The sequence below is a fragment of the Triticum dicoccoides genome, chromosome 6A (genome assembly GCF_002162155.2).
Source record: "Triticum dicoccoides isolate Atlit2015 ecotype Zavitan chromosome 6A, WEW_v2.0, whole genome shotgun sequence".
Taxonomy (NCBI): Eukaryota; Viridiplantae; Streptophyta; class Magnoliopsida; order Poales; family Poaceae; genus Triticum; species Triticum dicoccoides.
Genome location: NC_041390.1, coordinates 150747317 through 150759724, shown reverse-complemented (window position 1 = coordinate 150759724; position 12408 = coordinate 150747317).

Sequence of the window (12408 nt, the reverse complement as noted above, 5' to 3'; positions counted from 1 at the left end):
AATAAAGTTTATTCCTTTTCCCACCATACTTTCACATTCCACGGCTAACCGAATCCCTGGGTGCCGTCCATACCAATACTTTCCAAGGAATTTATTATTTGACAACATAAAGTAAATTCATTTTTCATTTCGGGACTGGGCATCCCTATAACCTTTGCCGTACTCTCGTGCAATGACAAGTGAATAAACACTCATCTTGAGAATAACACATGTAGCATGGAAAAGTATCAGCCAACCCCTACCATTTCTTGAGCGGTACGAGCACACAAAAAGGAAACTTATTTTGAAGATTAGAGATGGCACATACAAATTTTCCTAGATCGACAAAAGAATACCACATATAGTTAGGTATAGTGGACTCATATGGCAAAACTGGTTTAAGGATTTTGGATGCACAAGTAGTGGTCATACTTAGTGCAAGTGAAGGCTAGCAAAAGATTGAGAAGCATCCAACCAAGAAACAAAAAATCTCATAAGCGAGCATTAAGCATAACTAATACCAAATAATGCACCATAAGTAGGATGTAATTTTATTGCATAACTATTGACTTTTGTTCTTGCATAGGGAATCACAAACCTTAACACCAATATTCTTACTAAAGCATAATTACTCATCAACATGACTCACATATTATATCATCATATCACAAAACTATTACAAGGAATCAAGTTTATTTTATCCAATGATCTTCCTGAAAGATCTTATTATAACCGTCTTGAATATCTATCACTTCAGGACTAATTTCATATGTTGCTTTTGATAGCTCAATCAAATCTAAGTGAAGAACATGAGCATAAAAAAATTTATTCTCCCAAAATAATTCAAGTGAAGCATGAGAGAATTTCTTAAAAAAATTACTAACTCTCAAATAAATCTAAGTGAAGCATGAGAGCATATTCTTCAAAAATACTAAAGCACACCATGCTCAAAAAGATATAAGTGAAGCACTAGAGCAATTCCATAGCTCAAAAAAATTAAGTGAAGCAAAGAGAGCAATTCTAAAAAATCATAGCATAATTTTGGCTCTCTCAAGTAGGTGTGTCCAGAAAGGATAATTCACTTAAAATAAAAAGTAAAATAAGCAAAGACCCATATCATACAATACGCTTGAAGCAAAACTCATGATATGTGACGAATAAAATATAGCTCCAAGTGAAATACCGATGGTCGTTAAAAGAAATAGGGGATGCCACTCGGGCATCCCCAAGCTTAGTTTCTTGCTTCTCTTTGGATAATAGCATGGGATGACATGGGCATCCCCAAGCTTAGGATCTTCTTAATCATTATTCCTTCATCCATCGTGATCTCACCCAAAACTTGAAAACTTCAATCACACAAAACTCAACAAAACCTTCGTGAGACCCGTTAGTATAACAAAGCAAATCACTACTCTAAGTACTATTGCAAACCCATTCATACTTTATTTTTGCATTATATCTACTATATTCCAACTTTACTATAGCTTATAACCTCCAATACAAACCATAAATTCATAGAAATAAGCACACAACACAAAGAAAACAGAACCTGTCAAAAACAAAACGGTCTGTAGCAATCTGAAAACTTCGAATACTTATGTAACTCCAAAAATTCTGAAAAGTTAGGACAACATAGGCAATTTGTATATCAATCTTGTGTAAAAAATTCAGAATTTTATTGCGCTTCTATGATTTTTAATAATTCTACGACTGGCGCACAAAGTTTCTGTTTTTCAACAAGATCAAATCAACTATCATCCAACATGATCCCAAAGGCTTTGCTTGGCACAAACACTAAATAAAACATAAAAACACAATAATAACAGTAGCATAATTGTGAAAACACTCAATAACACAAAGAAAAAGGCAATAATAAATTTTATTCATTGGGTTACATCACAACAAGCACTATCATTTTATGCCCCTAGCTAGGCATAATGCATAGATCTAAGTGTTGTCATCTTTAGTTCTAGATCCATAAGATGCCCTCATGATTGATCCTTATGGTGGCTTAATTCTTGTTATAGGGAATTGTTCCATACCCTTACATAGTGGAAATTGAAATTTAACATTGCCTTCTTTCATATCAATCACGGCACCGATAGTACGTAAAAACGGTCTACCAAGAATAATTGGACAAGACAGATTGCAATCAATATCAAGAACAATAAAATCTATGAGCACATAATTCCTATTTGCAAGAATAAGAACATCGTTAATTATTCCCATAGGCTTTTTAATAGTAGAATCCACCAAGTGCAAATTTAAAAAACATTCTTCAATATCAGTAAGACCAAGCACATCACATAAAGATTTTGGAATTGTGGAAACACTAGCACCCAAGTCACATAAAGCAAAACACTCACAACTTTTAATCTTGACCTTTATAGTAGGTTCCCATTCATCATGTAATTTTCTAGGAATTGAAATATCTAATTCCAACTTTTCTTCCAAAGCTTTCATCATAGAATCAACAGTATGTTTAGTAAAAGCTTTATTTCGTTCATAAGCATGGGGTGAATTTATAATGGATTGCAAGAAAGAAATACAATCAATCAAAGAGAAATTATCATAATTAAAGTCTTTTTAATCCAAAAGAGTGGGCACATCACTAGTTAAAGTTTTGACCTCTCCAAAACCCACTTTTGTCAATTTTCTCAACAAGATTTTCACCCTCCGAATTATCGGGATGCCTCTAACTAAAGCTGACTCTTATTTAGTCCCTTTTTCACCAATCTTAATCTTACTAAACAATGAATCAATAGAGTAAACACCAATCATTCTAAGATCTTCATCATTTTTATGAAAGCAATCACTAGAAAATGATTTTTCTAAAAATTCTCTTTTAGCTCTAAGCATAGCGGTTCTTTCTTACTTTCATTCATAGAAAAACATAATGCTTTAATTGATTCCTCAACTTCGGGCACAAAAAATTTCATCTTGAGATTTTCTACATCATGAGGAATTCTATCAATGCTTCTAGACATATCATTAATCTTACTCAAGTTTTCCTTTATCGTAGTATTAAAATTCTTTTGAGCATTGATAAATTGTTTATTGTTATTCTCAAGATCAGAGGTGTTCCTATTATTATTGTAAGGAGGATCGCCTTAGGAATTACCATAATTATTAGAGGAATTTCCCAGAAAAGGTCTAGGATTAAAATTACCACTATAAGCATTGTTATTAAAATTGTTTCGAGAAACAAAATTCACATCAACAACATCAAAATTTTGCTCAATCAAAGTAGCCAAAGGCACATCATTAAGATCAATAGGAGCATTTTTTTATTAGAAACTAGCTTCATAAGAGCATCAACTTTTTCACTCAGAGAATTTATTTCTTCTACCGAATTAACCTTTTACAAGTAGGAGCTCTTTCGGTATGCCATTGTGAATAATTTGCCATAATATTACCAAGCAATTTGGTGGCTTCACCCAAAGTAATTTCCATAAAAGTACCACCTGCGGCGGAGTCTAAAAGATTTCTAGAGGCAAAATTCAATCCCGCATAAAAATTTGGTATGATCATCGGAAGATTTAAACCATGAGTTGTACAATATCTTAGTATCAATTTCATTCCTTCCCAAGATTGTGCAACTTGTTCATGCTCAAGTTGCTTAAAATTCATGATTTGCGTCCTAAGGGAAATTATTTTCACGGGGGGAAAATACTTAGTAATAAAAGCATGTTTGCACTTATTCCAATAATTGATACTATTGCGAGGCAAATAAGAAAACCAAATTTTCACATGATCTAGCAAAGAAAACGGGAATAATTTCAACTTCACAATATCATTGTACACATCTTTTTTCTTTTGCATGTCGCATAATTCCACAAATGTGTTAAGATGGGACGCGACATCCTCACTAGGAGTACGGGAAAATTGATCTTTCATAACAAGATTCAACAAAGCGGCATTAATATCATAAGACTTTGCACTAGTGCTGGGAGGAGCAATCGGAATGCTAATAAAATAATTGTTGTTGATATTGGAGAAGTCACACAACTTGGTGTTCTCTTAGTCATCATGACTACGCAACAAGATTGCACTAAAAAATAGATTTGACGAGAAGAACGACTAACGAAAAAGCGGGCGAATAAAACGGAATTTTTTTGTGAAGTGGGGGAGATGAAAATGAGAGGCAAATGGCAAATAATGTACATTGCAAGGAGATGAGATTTGTGATTAGGAACATAAATGTTGATGATGTCTCCCCGGCAACGGCGCCAGAAATTCCTTTTGATGCGCCTTGAACTTCGTCGGTATTTCCCCAAAGAGGAAGGGATGATGGAGCACAGCTACAGTAGGTATTTCCCTAACTGATGAGACCAGGGTTATTGAACCAGTAGGAGAACCACGCAACACCAGGTAAACGGCACCTGCACACAAAGAAAATACTTGCAACCCACGTAAAAGAGGGGTTGTCAATCCCTCCCACGTAAAAGGATAGATGAAATTGTAGTAGATTGGATAAATAGATCTCGTAGGGACGCAAGATAAAATAAATAATAATAAATTGCAGCAAGGTATTTTTGGGTTTTTGGATTAATATATCTGAAAATAAAAGCAAATAAAAATAGATATCGAAGGCAAATATGATAAAGAAGAGACCTGGGGGCCGTAGATTTCACTACTGGCTTCTCTCGAGAAAAATAGCATACGGTGGGTAAACAAATTATTGTTGTGAAATTGATAGAACTTCAAATAATTATGAAGATATCCAGGCAATGATCATTACATGGGAATCACGTCCAAGATTAGTAGACCAACTCCTTCCTGCATCTACTACTATTACTCCACACATCGACCGCTACCCAGGATGCATCTAGTGTATTAAGTTCATGGAGAAACAGAGTAATGCAATAAGAACGATGACATGATGTAGACAAGATCTACTCATATAGGAATAGACCCCATCTTGTTATCCTTAATAGCAACGATACATATGTGTCATTTCCCCTTCTGTCACTGGGATTGAGCACCGTAAGATCGAACCCATCACAAAGCACCTCTTCCCATGGCAAGAAAAATCGATCTAGTCGGCCTAACTAAACCAAAGATTAGAAGAAGAAATATGAGTCTATAAGTAATCATGCATATAAGAGATCAAAAGACTCAAATAACATTCATGGATAAAAACATAGATCTGATCATAAACTCAAAGTTCATCGGATCCCAACAAACACTAAAACAAAGAGAGTTACATCAAATAGGTCTCCAAGAGACCAATGTCTTGAGAATCAAAAGAGAGAGAGAGAGAGAGGAAGCCATATAGCTACTAACTACGGACCCGTAGGTCTACAATGAACTACTCACGCATCATCGAAGAGGCACCAATGAGGATGATGAACCCCTCATGTGATGGTGTCTAATATAAATTGGATCTGTGGTTTCTGGAACCTGCTGCGGCTATAATTATGTTTCGTCGACTCCCCTAAGATTTTGGGAATATTGTGGTATTTATAGAGGAAAGAGGTGGTGCAGGAGGCCACCAAGGTGGGCACAACCCTCCAGGGCGCGCCTGGGCCCCCAAGCGCGCCTGGGCCCCCAAGCGCGCCCAGGTGGGTTGTACCCCCTCGGAGCACCCCTCTGGTACTTCTTTGGTACATATTGTGTCTTCTGGCCCAGAAAAATTCTCCAAAAAGTTTCGCTACATTTGGACTCCGTTTGGTATTGATTTTCTATGAAGTAAAAAACAAGAAAAAAGAACAACAACTGGCACTAGGCACCATGTCAATAGGTTAGTCCCAAAAAATGAGATAAAGTTGCAATAAAATGATTGTAAAACATCTAAGAATGATAATATAACATCATGGAACAATCAAAAATTATAGATACATTGGAGACATATCATAGTCATCTCACCAAGACCAACTTGGGGCAAAACAAGAGAACTTTGATGTTTACTGGTTTATTGGTCCGCTTTGCATTTTGCGCCAAGTTTTGACCTTTGATTTAACTAATAAAATTATAATGCATGCAACCAAAAATACTATCACTGGAAACTATGTTCAAATACGAATCCGATGATATAATTTTTGGTGACATGCATAATTATTATTATTTTAGTTAAATCTATGGTCAAAATTTGGCACGAAATATTAAGGGGGCCAATAAACCAATACAGAGGTATGAGTAGTATTTTGTAATTAATGTCATTGCATAAAAAGAATTGAGCACTGCTGCATGTTGTGCTAAGTAGTCTCATGTCATTTAATGCGTACACACCCCACGTCTCCTATTGGGTGATTTCTTTTTTTGTGGCAAAAACAGGGAACGAGGTGGGTAGTTAATGCACCATGCCTAAAAGTTTTGGGATTATTTGGTTTCCGTAACGTGACTAATGCACCAATACGGAGGCAATACAATACTTGATTGCAATTTTTTGTTGGTAGCTTACCAAGCTGACCGCTCGGTGAGTACAATAGTAGTCTAATTGATGAGATTTCAGATTTGAGCCATCTACCGGAAGGGAGTGTGTATAATATCATCGGGAATTACATTCAAAGCCGAATAAAACAATACTCCATGTATTTATTTACAGAGGGAGTAGTATATTTTTGTGACATGCATTACTAGATATTGCTAGTCAAATACTAAATCCAGACGGAGGTGGTAGTACTACTAAATCCAGACGGTGGTGCTAGTACTAGTAGTAGTACTACCAATGTAGTAGTATTGTACTACCCATTGGTCAAATTATTACGTGTTGTTCCTCAAAGCGAAGTGACAAGACCCTGCGCTGGAGATGACACCCGAGTGTAGGCGCCGTGTTCGGCATACCAAAGTCAGCCTCACCGTGTGTAGTCACTATCATCATGGCTGTAGAGCTAGCCTGCTTATAACAAGCCATGTTCGACATAATTTCCCATGCATTGCCATGAGTATCTCTACTCTTTTCTTATATGATGCCCATGCATTGCACGGAATACCAAGATTGGGGGTGGAGGGCGGCGGCGGCCATCACGCCAGATTGTTTCATGGCCTTCTAGATGTGGTGGGGAAGAGATAAGGCTGATTGTGAGAGAGACGGAGTTGTTTGTAAATAGGGAATAAGTGCGGGCATCTTTTTGCAAAACTGTAGTAATTTGCTTTGTATGCATCAGATCTAGATCCGATGGCTATTGGTGAAAGATGGTAGTCACACCATCATCACCAACTCAGTTGATGATGGTATGCTTGCCATCCTGCAATATAGACCTCCAATCTATATCTGACATATAGAAAGCAAACTATGGCAATTTTGCAAAAAGATACCCGAACATCTCTCCACATTTGCAGATAAGGCCTTCCCTCGTTCATCTTTGTCTCCCACAAGATAAACAGCTCATATAAATGCATCTTGATGTTCCATGCAACGCATGGGCCTCTTGCTGGTAATAATAAATACGGTACATGAGTAATGGGTATATATCTTTGACGCAATTATGCACACGAACATTTACCGTAACATAGTACTACCTCATGCTGGATAGTCGTAATATTACAAGTTTCAAACTGATATTAAAAATGCTAGGAGTAATGTTGCACCAACGAAGAGGGAACTATTAGGAAGTGTACGTAAGAACTTTAGTTACTTTAGGTGGATGCAGCATTATTGTACAAACTAAAATCCACCGCCCTGCAAGTCAGTAATGGGCAGATAAATTTTTGAGTCTCTGGCGACTTGATGTTTCAAAAACAAATTCATCTTCGGCGGAGACTTTGTCATTTAGGCTTAGACGCTTGCGGTGATCAGCACGCCATTCATTGTTGCGCCAGAGAAAGCCAAACCTCATTACCTTGAGCACCCTTGCCGCCGGAACAAAGAACCTGGCCAATTTAATCTCAGATGTGTTGACTCGGTAGTCGATCAAATCAATTTCTGTAAGATGGAGATCAAGGCATTCGATGAGATTGTCATAGTGCAGCACATTTTTCACTTTCAGGTCTTTTTTATCTGCAAAAGAAGAGAACATATTAGAGCAGTTGGTTGTATAAGATTGCCGTGTCATCAAGAGGTACCAATATCATTCGCTCATACGATAGGGTTGGCTATAGGGTTGGCTCTAAGGCTAGTGATATTTTTTCACTCTCTCTCTCTTTCTCTTTCCACTCATTTACCTAGGAGCATGTGAAGAGCTCGGGCATTTGTTGCCTTTCACTATGTGGCCGATGCCATATTTCTCAAAACAATTCCACATAATACGCATCGATGTCAAATCAAAAGATTTTGGCATCGCTCTAGTGATGTGAGAGAGTTGGCACCTCTGTGAAGACAGACCCTCATGTATAAACAAATCAATCAAACCAACTACACCAGCCTCTCCCTGTCTCAAACAAGTGTTTTTTATTGCCTCAGTCCTCTCCCTCTCCCGTGCAAGTGTTTTTTCATTGCGTGAGTTAATTTGGCACCAGAGCAAAGTATGTGATCCAGATTGGGGCACCAGGTGAGCAGTGGAGGGGCAACGATGCCAAATGCATCAGAAGTGAATTTGGCACGTGTTTTGGCCTACATAGTGGAGGGCCGTTATAGCCCACTTTTGTACTACCTCGTATTTAGTGTAAAATTTTGACCATAGATTTACCTAAGAAAATGCCAATGCATGTCACCAAACATTATACCATTTGAAATTATGTTCAAATATTAATCCAACGATATAATTTTTAGTGACATGCATTAACATTTTGTCAGTTAAATCTATGGTCAAATTTTGATACTACATGAACTTGCATGACATCTTTTGTTCTACCCTCCCGTGGCAGCGGGGTCCTATTGGAAACTAAGGGATATTAAGGCCTCCTTTTAATAGAGTACCAGACCAAAGCATTGACACTTAGTGAATACATGAACTCCTCAAACTACGGTCATCACTGGTAAGTATCCCGATTATTGTCACTTTGGGGTTAACGGATCATAACACATAATGGGTGACTTTAGACTTGCAAGATAGGATCAAGAACTCACATATATTCATGAAAAGGTAATAGGTTCAAATCAGAAATCATGGCACTCGGGCCCTAGTGACAAGCATTAAGCATAGCAAAGTCATAGCAACATCAATCTCAAAACATAATGGATACTAGGGATCAAACCCTAACAAAACTAACTCGATTACATGATAAATCTCATCCAACCCATCACCTTCCAGCAAGCCTATGATGGAATTACTCACGCACGGCGGTGAGCATCATGAAATTGGTGATGGAGTAAGGTTGATGATGACGATGGCGACGGATTCCCCTCTCCGGAGCCCCGAATGGACTCCAGATCAGCCCTCTCGAGAGAGATTAGGGCTTGGCGGCGACTCCATATTGTAAACCGCGATGAATCTTTCTCCTTGATTTTTTTTCTCCTCGAACATGAATATATAAAGTTGGAGTTGAGGTCGGTGGAGCACCAGGGGGCCCACGAGGCAGGGGCGCGCCCCCCACCCTCGTGGACAGGGTGTGGGGCCCCTGGTCTTGATTCTTTCGCTAGTATTTTTTATATATTCCAAAAATATTCTCCGTTGATTTTCAGGTCATTCCGAGAACTTTTATTTCTGCACAAAAATAACACCATGGCAATTCTACTGAAAACAGCGTCAGTCCGGGTTAGTTCCATTCAAATCATGCAAGTTAGAGTCCAAAACAAGGGCAAAAGTGTTTCCAAAACTAGATACGATGGAGACGTATCAATGGCTAGAAGTATTTAGAACAATTTCTATTTAATTTGGACCACACGGGAGTAGGAAGGTGCCCCTGGGGGGCAAATTGGTAACATGGTCGGCGCCCCAAGGGGGTACTTTACCCCTTTGGTGGCTGCCCTCTCCTCCTCCTCCAAACTATATATATCAGGGGGTTTTGCTCTATTTTATATACAAGTTTCGGCGCCTCCTCTAGTTCTTCTAGTTCATGTTCTAGCTGGTCCTATTGACTAATTAGAACGTGGCTAATCCTATTGTATTCATAATTAGAAGCCCAGTGTGGTTCTAATCTCCTCCCTTGAATTCTAATGATTATTAGCTCTGGATGGCGAAGCGCCATGATAACCCACAAGTATAGGGGATCAATTGTAGCCTCCTTCGATAAGTAAGAGTGTCGAACCCAACGAGGAGCTAAAGGTAGAACAAATATTCCCTCAAGTTCTATCGACCACCGATACAACTCTACGCACGCTTAACGTTCGCTTTACCTAGAACAAGTATGAAACTAGAAGTACTTTGTAGGTGTGATAGGATAGGTTTGCAAGATAATAAAGAGCGCGTAAATAAAAAGTAGGGGCTGTTTAGATAAAGACATGACTAAGTTAGTTTTAGTAAAGAGCTTTTTGTTACGAGAAACTTAATTGTCCCTAGGCAATCGATAACTAGACCGGTAATCATTATTGTAGTTTTATTTGAGGGAGAGGCATAAGCTAACATACTTTCTCTACTTGGATCATATGCACTTATGATTGGAACTCTACCAAGCATCCGCAATTACTAAAGATCATTAAGGTAAAGCCCAACCATAGCATTAAAGTATCAAGTCCTCTTTATCCCATACGCAAACAACCTACTTACTCGGGTCTATGCTTCTATCACTCACACCACCCACCATAAGCAAATCATGAACATATTGCAAACCCTACAGCAGGGATCCCTCACGCTTGTGCGACATGGAGAGCACCATAGGACAACACCAATAATAAAACATGCAACTCAAACCAATCACGATCATCAAATAACCCATAGGACAAAACGGATCTACTCAAACATCATAGGATAGCCATACATCATTGGGAAATAATATATAGAGTTGAGCACCATGTTTAAGTAGAGATTACAGAGGGTAAAAGAGAGGTTACACCGCTGCATAGAGGGGGGAAGAGTTGGTGATGATGGCGGTGAAGTTGTTGGTGAAGATTGCGGTGATGATGATGGCCCTCGGTGGCACTCCGGCGCCACCGGAAACGAGGGGGAGAGAGCTCCCCTCCTTCTTCTTCTTCTTCTTCCTTGACCTCATACCTAGATGGGAGAAGGGTTTCCGCTCTGGTCCTTGGTCTCCATGGCATGGGAGGGGCGAGAGACCCTCCGAGATTAGATATGTCTCTCTGTCTCTCTCTGTTTCTGCGTTCTCAGATTCTACCCTTTCACCGTTTCTTATATTCCCGGAGATCTGTAACTCCGATTGGGCTGAAATTTTAAGACAATCTCTATCCGGATATTAGCTTTCTTGCGGTGAAAGAAGGGCACCAACCACCTTACGGGGTGGCCACGAGGGTCAGGGGCGCGCTCCCCTGCCTCGTGGCCCCCTCGGGCATCGTCTCCCGTGGATTTTTCTTCCCAAAAATCACATATATTCCAAAAAAAATCTCCATCAATTTTTATCCCGTTTGGACTCCGTTTTATATGGATTTACTGCGAAACAAAAAACATGCAACAAACAGGAACTAGCACTGGGCACTGGATCAATATGTTAGTCCCAAAAATAGTATAAAAAGTTGCCAAAAGTATATGAAAGTTATAGAATATTGGCATGGAACAATCAAAAATTATAGATACGACGGAGACATATCAACATCCAAGCTTAATTCTTGATCGTCCTCAAGTAGGTAAATGATAAAAAAGATAATTTTTGGTGTGAATGCTACCTAGCATAATCTTGATCATGTAATCTAATCATGGCATGAATATTAAGACACGAGTGATTCAAAGCAATAGTCTATCATTTGACATAAAACAATAATACTTCAAGCCTACTAATAAAGCAATCATGTCTTTTCAAAATAACATGGCCAAAGAAAGTTATCCCTACAAAATCATATAGTCTGGCTATGCTCCATCTTCACCACACAAAATATTCACATTATGCACAACCCCGATGACAAGCCGAGCAATTGGTTCATACTTTTTAACGCACTTCAGCTTTTTCAACCCTCACGCAATACATGAGCGCAAGCCATGGACATAGCACTATAGGTGGAATAGAATGTGATGATGGGGGTTATGTGGAGAAGACAAAAAGGGAGAAAGTCTCACATCGACACGGCTAATCAACGGACTATGGAGATGCCCATCAATTGATGTCAATGCGAGGAGTAGGTATTGCCATGCAACAGATGCACTAGAGCTATAAGTGTATGAAAGCTGAAACTGAAACTAAGTGGGTGTGCATTCAACTTGGTTGCTCATGAAGACCTAGGGCATTTGAGGAAGCTCATCATCGGAATATACAAGCCAAGTTCTATAATGAAAATTCACACTAGTATATGAAAGTGATAACTCAAGAGACTCTCTATATGAAGAACATGGTGTTACTCTGAAGCACAAGTGTGGTAAAAGGATAGTAACATTGCCCCTTCTCTCTTTTTCTCTCATTTTTTTATATTTTTTTGGGCCTTCTCCTTTTTTGGCCTTTCTCTTTTTTTCTCTTTTTTTCTTTTTTTTCTTTTTTCGTCTGGAGTCTCATCCCGACTTGTGG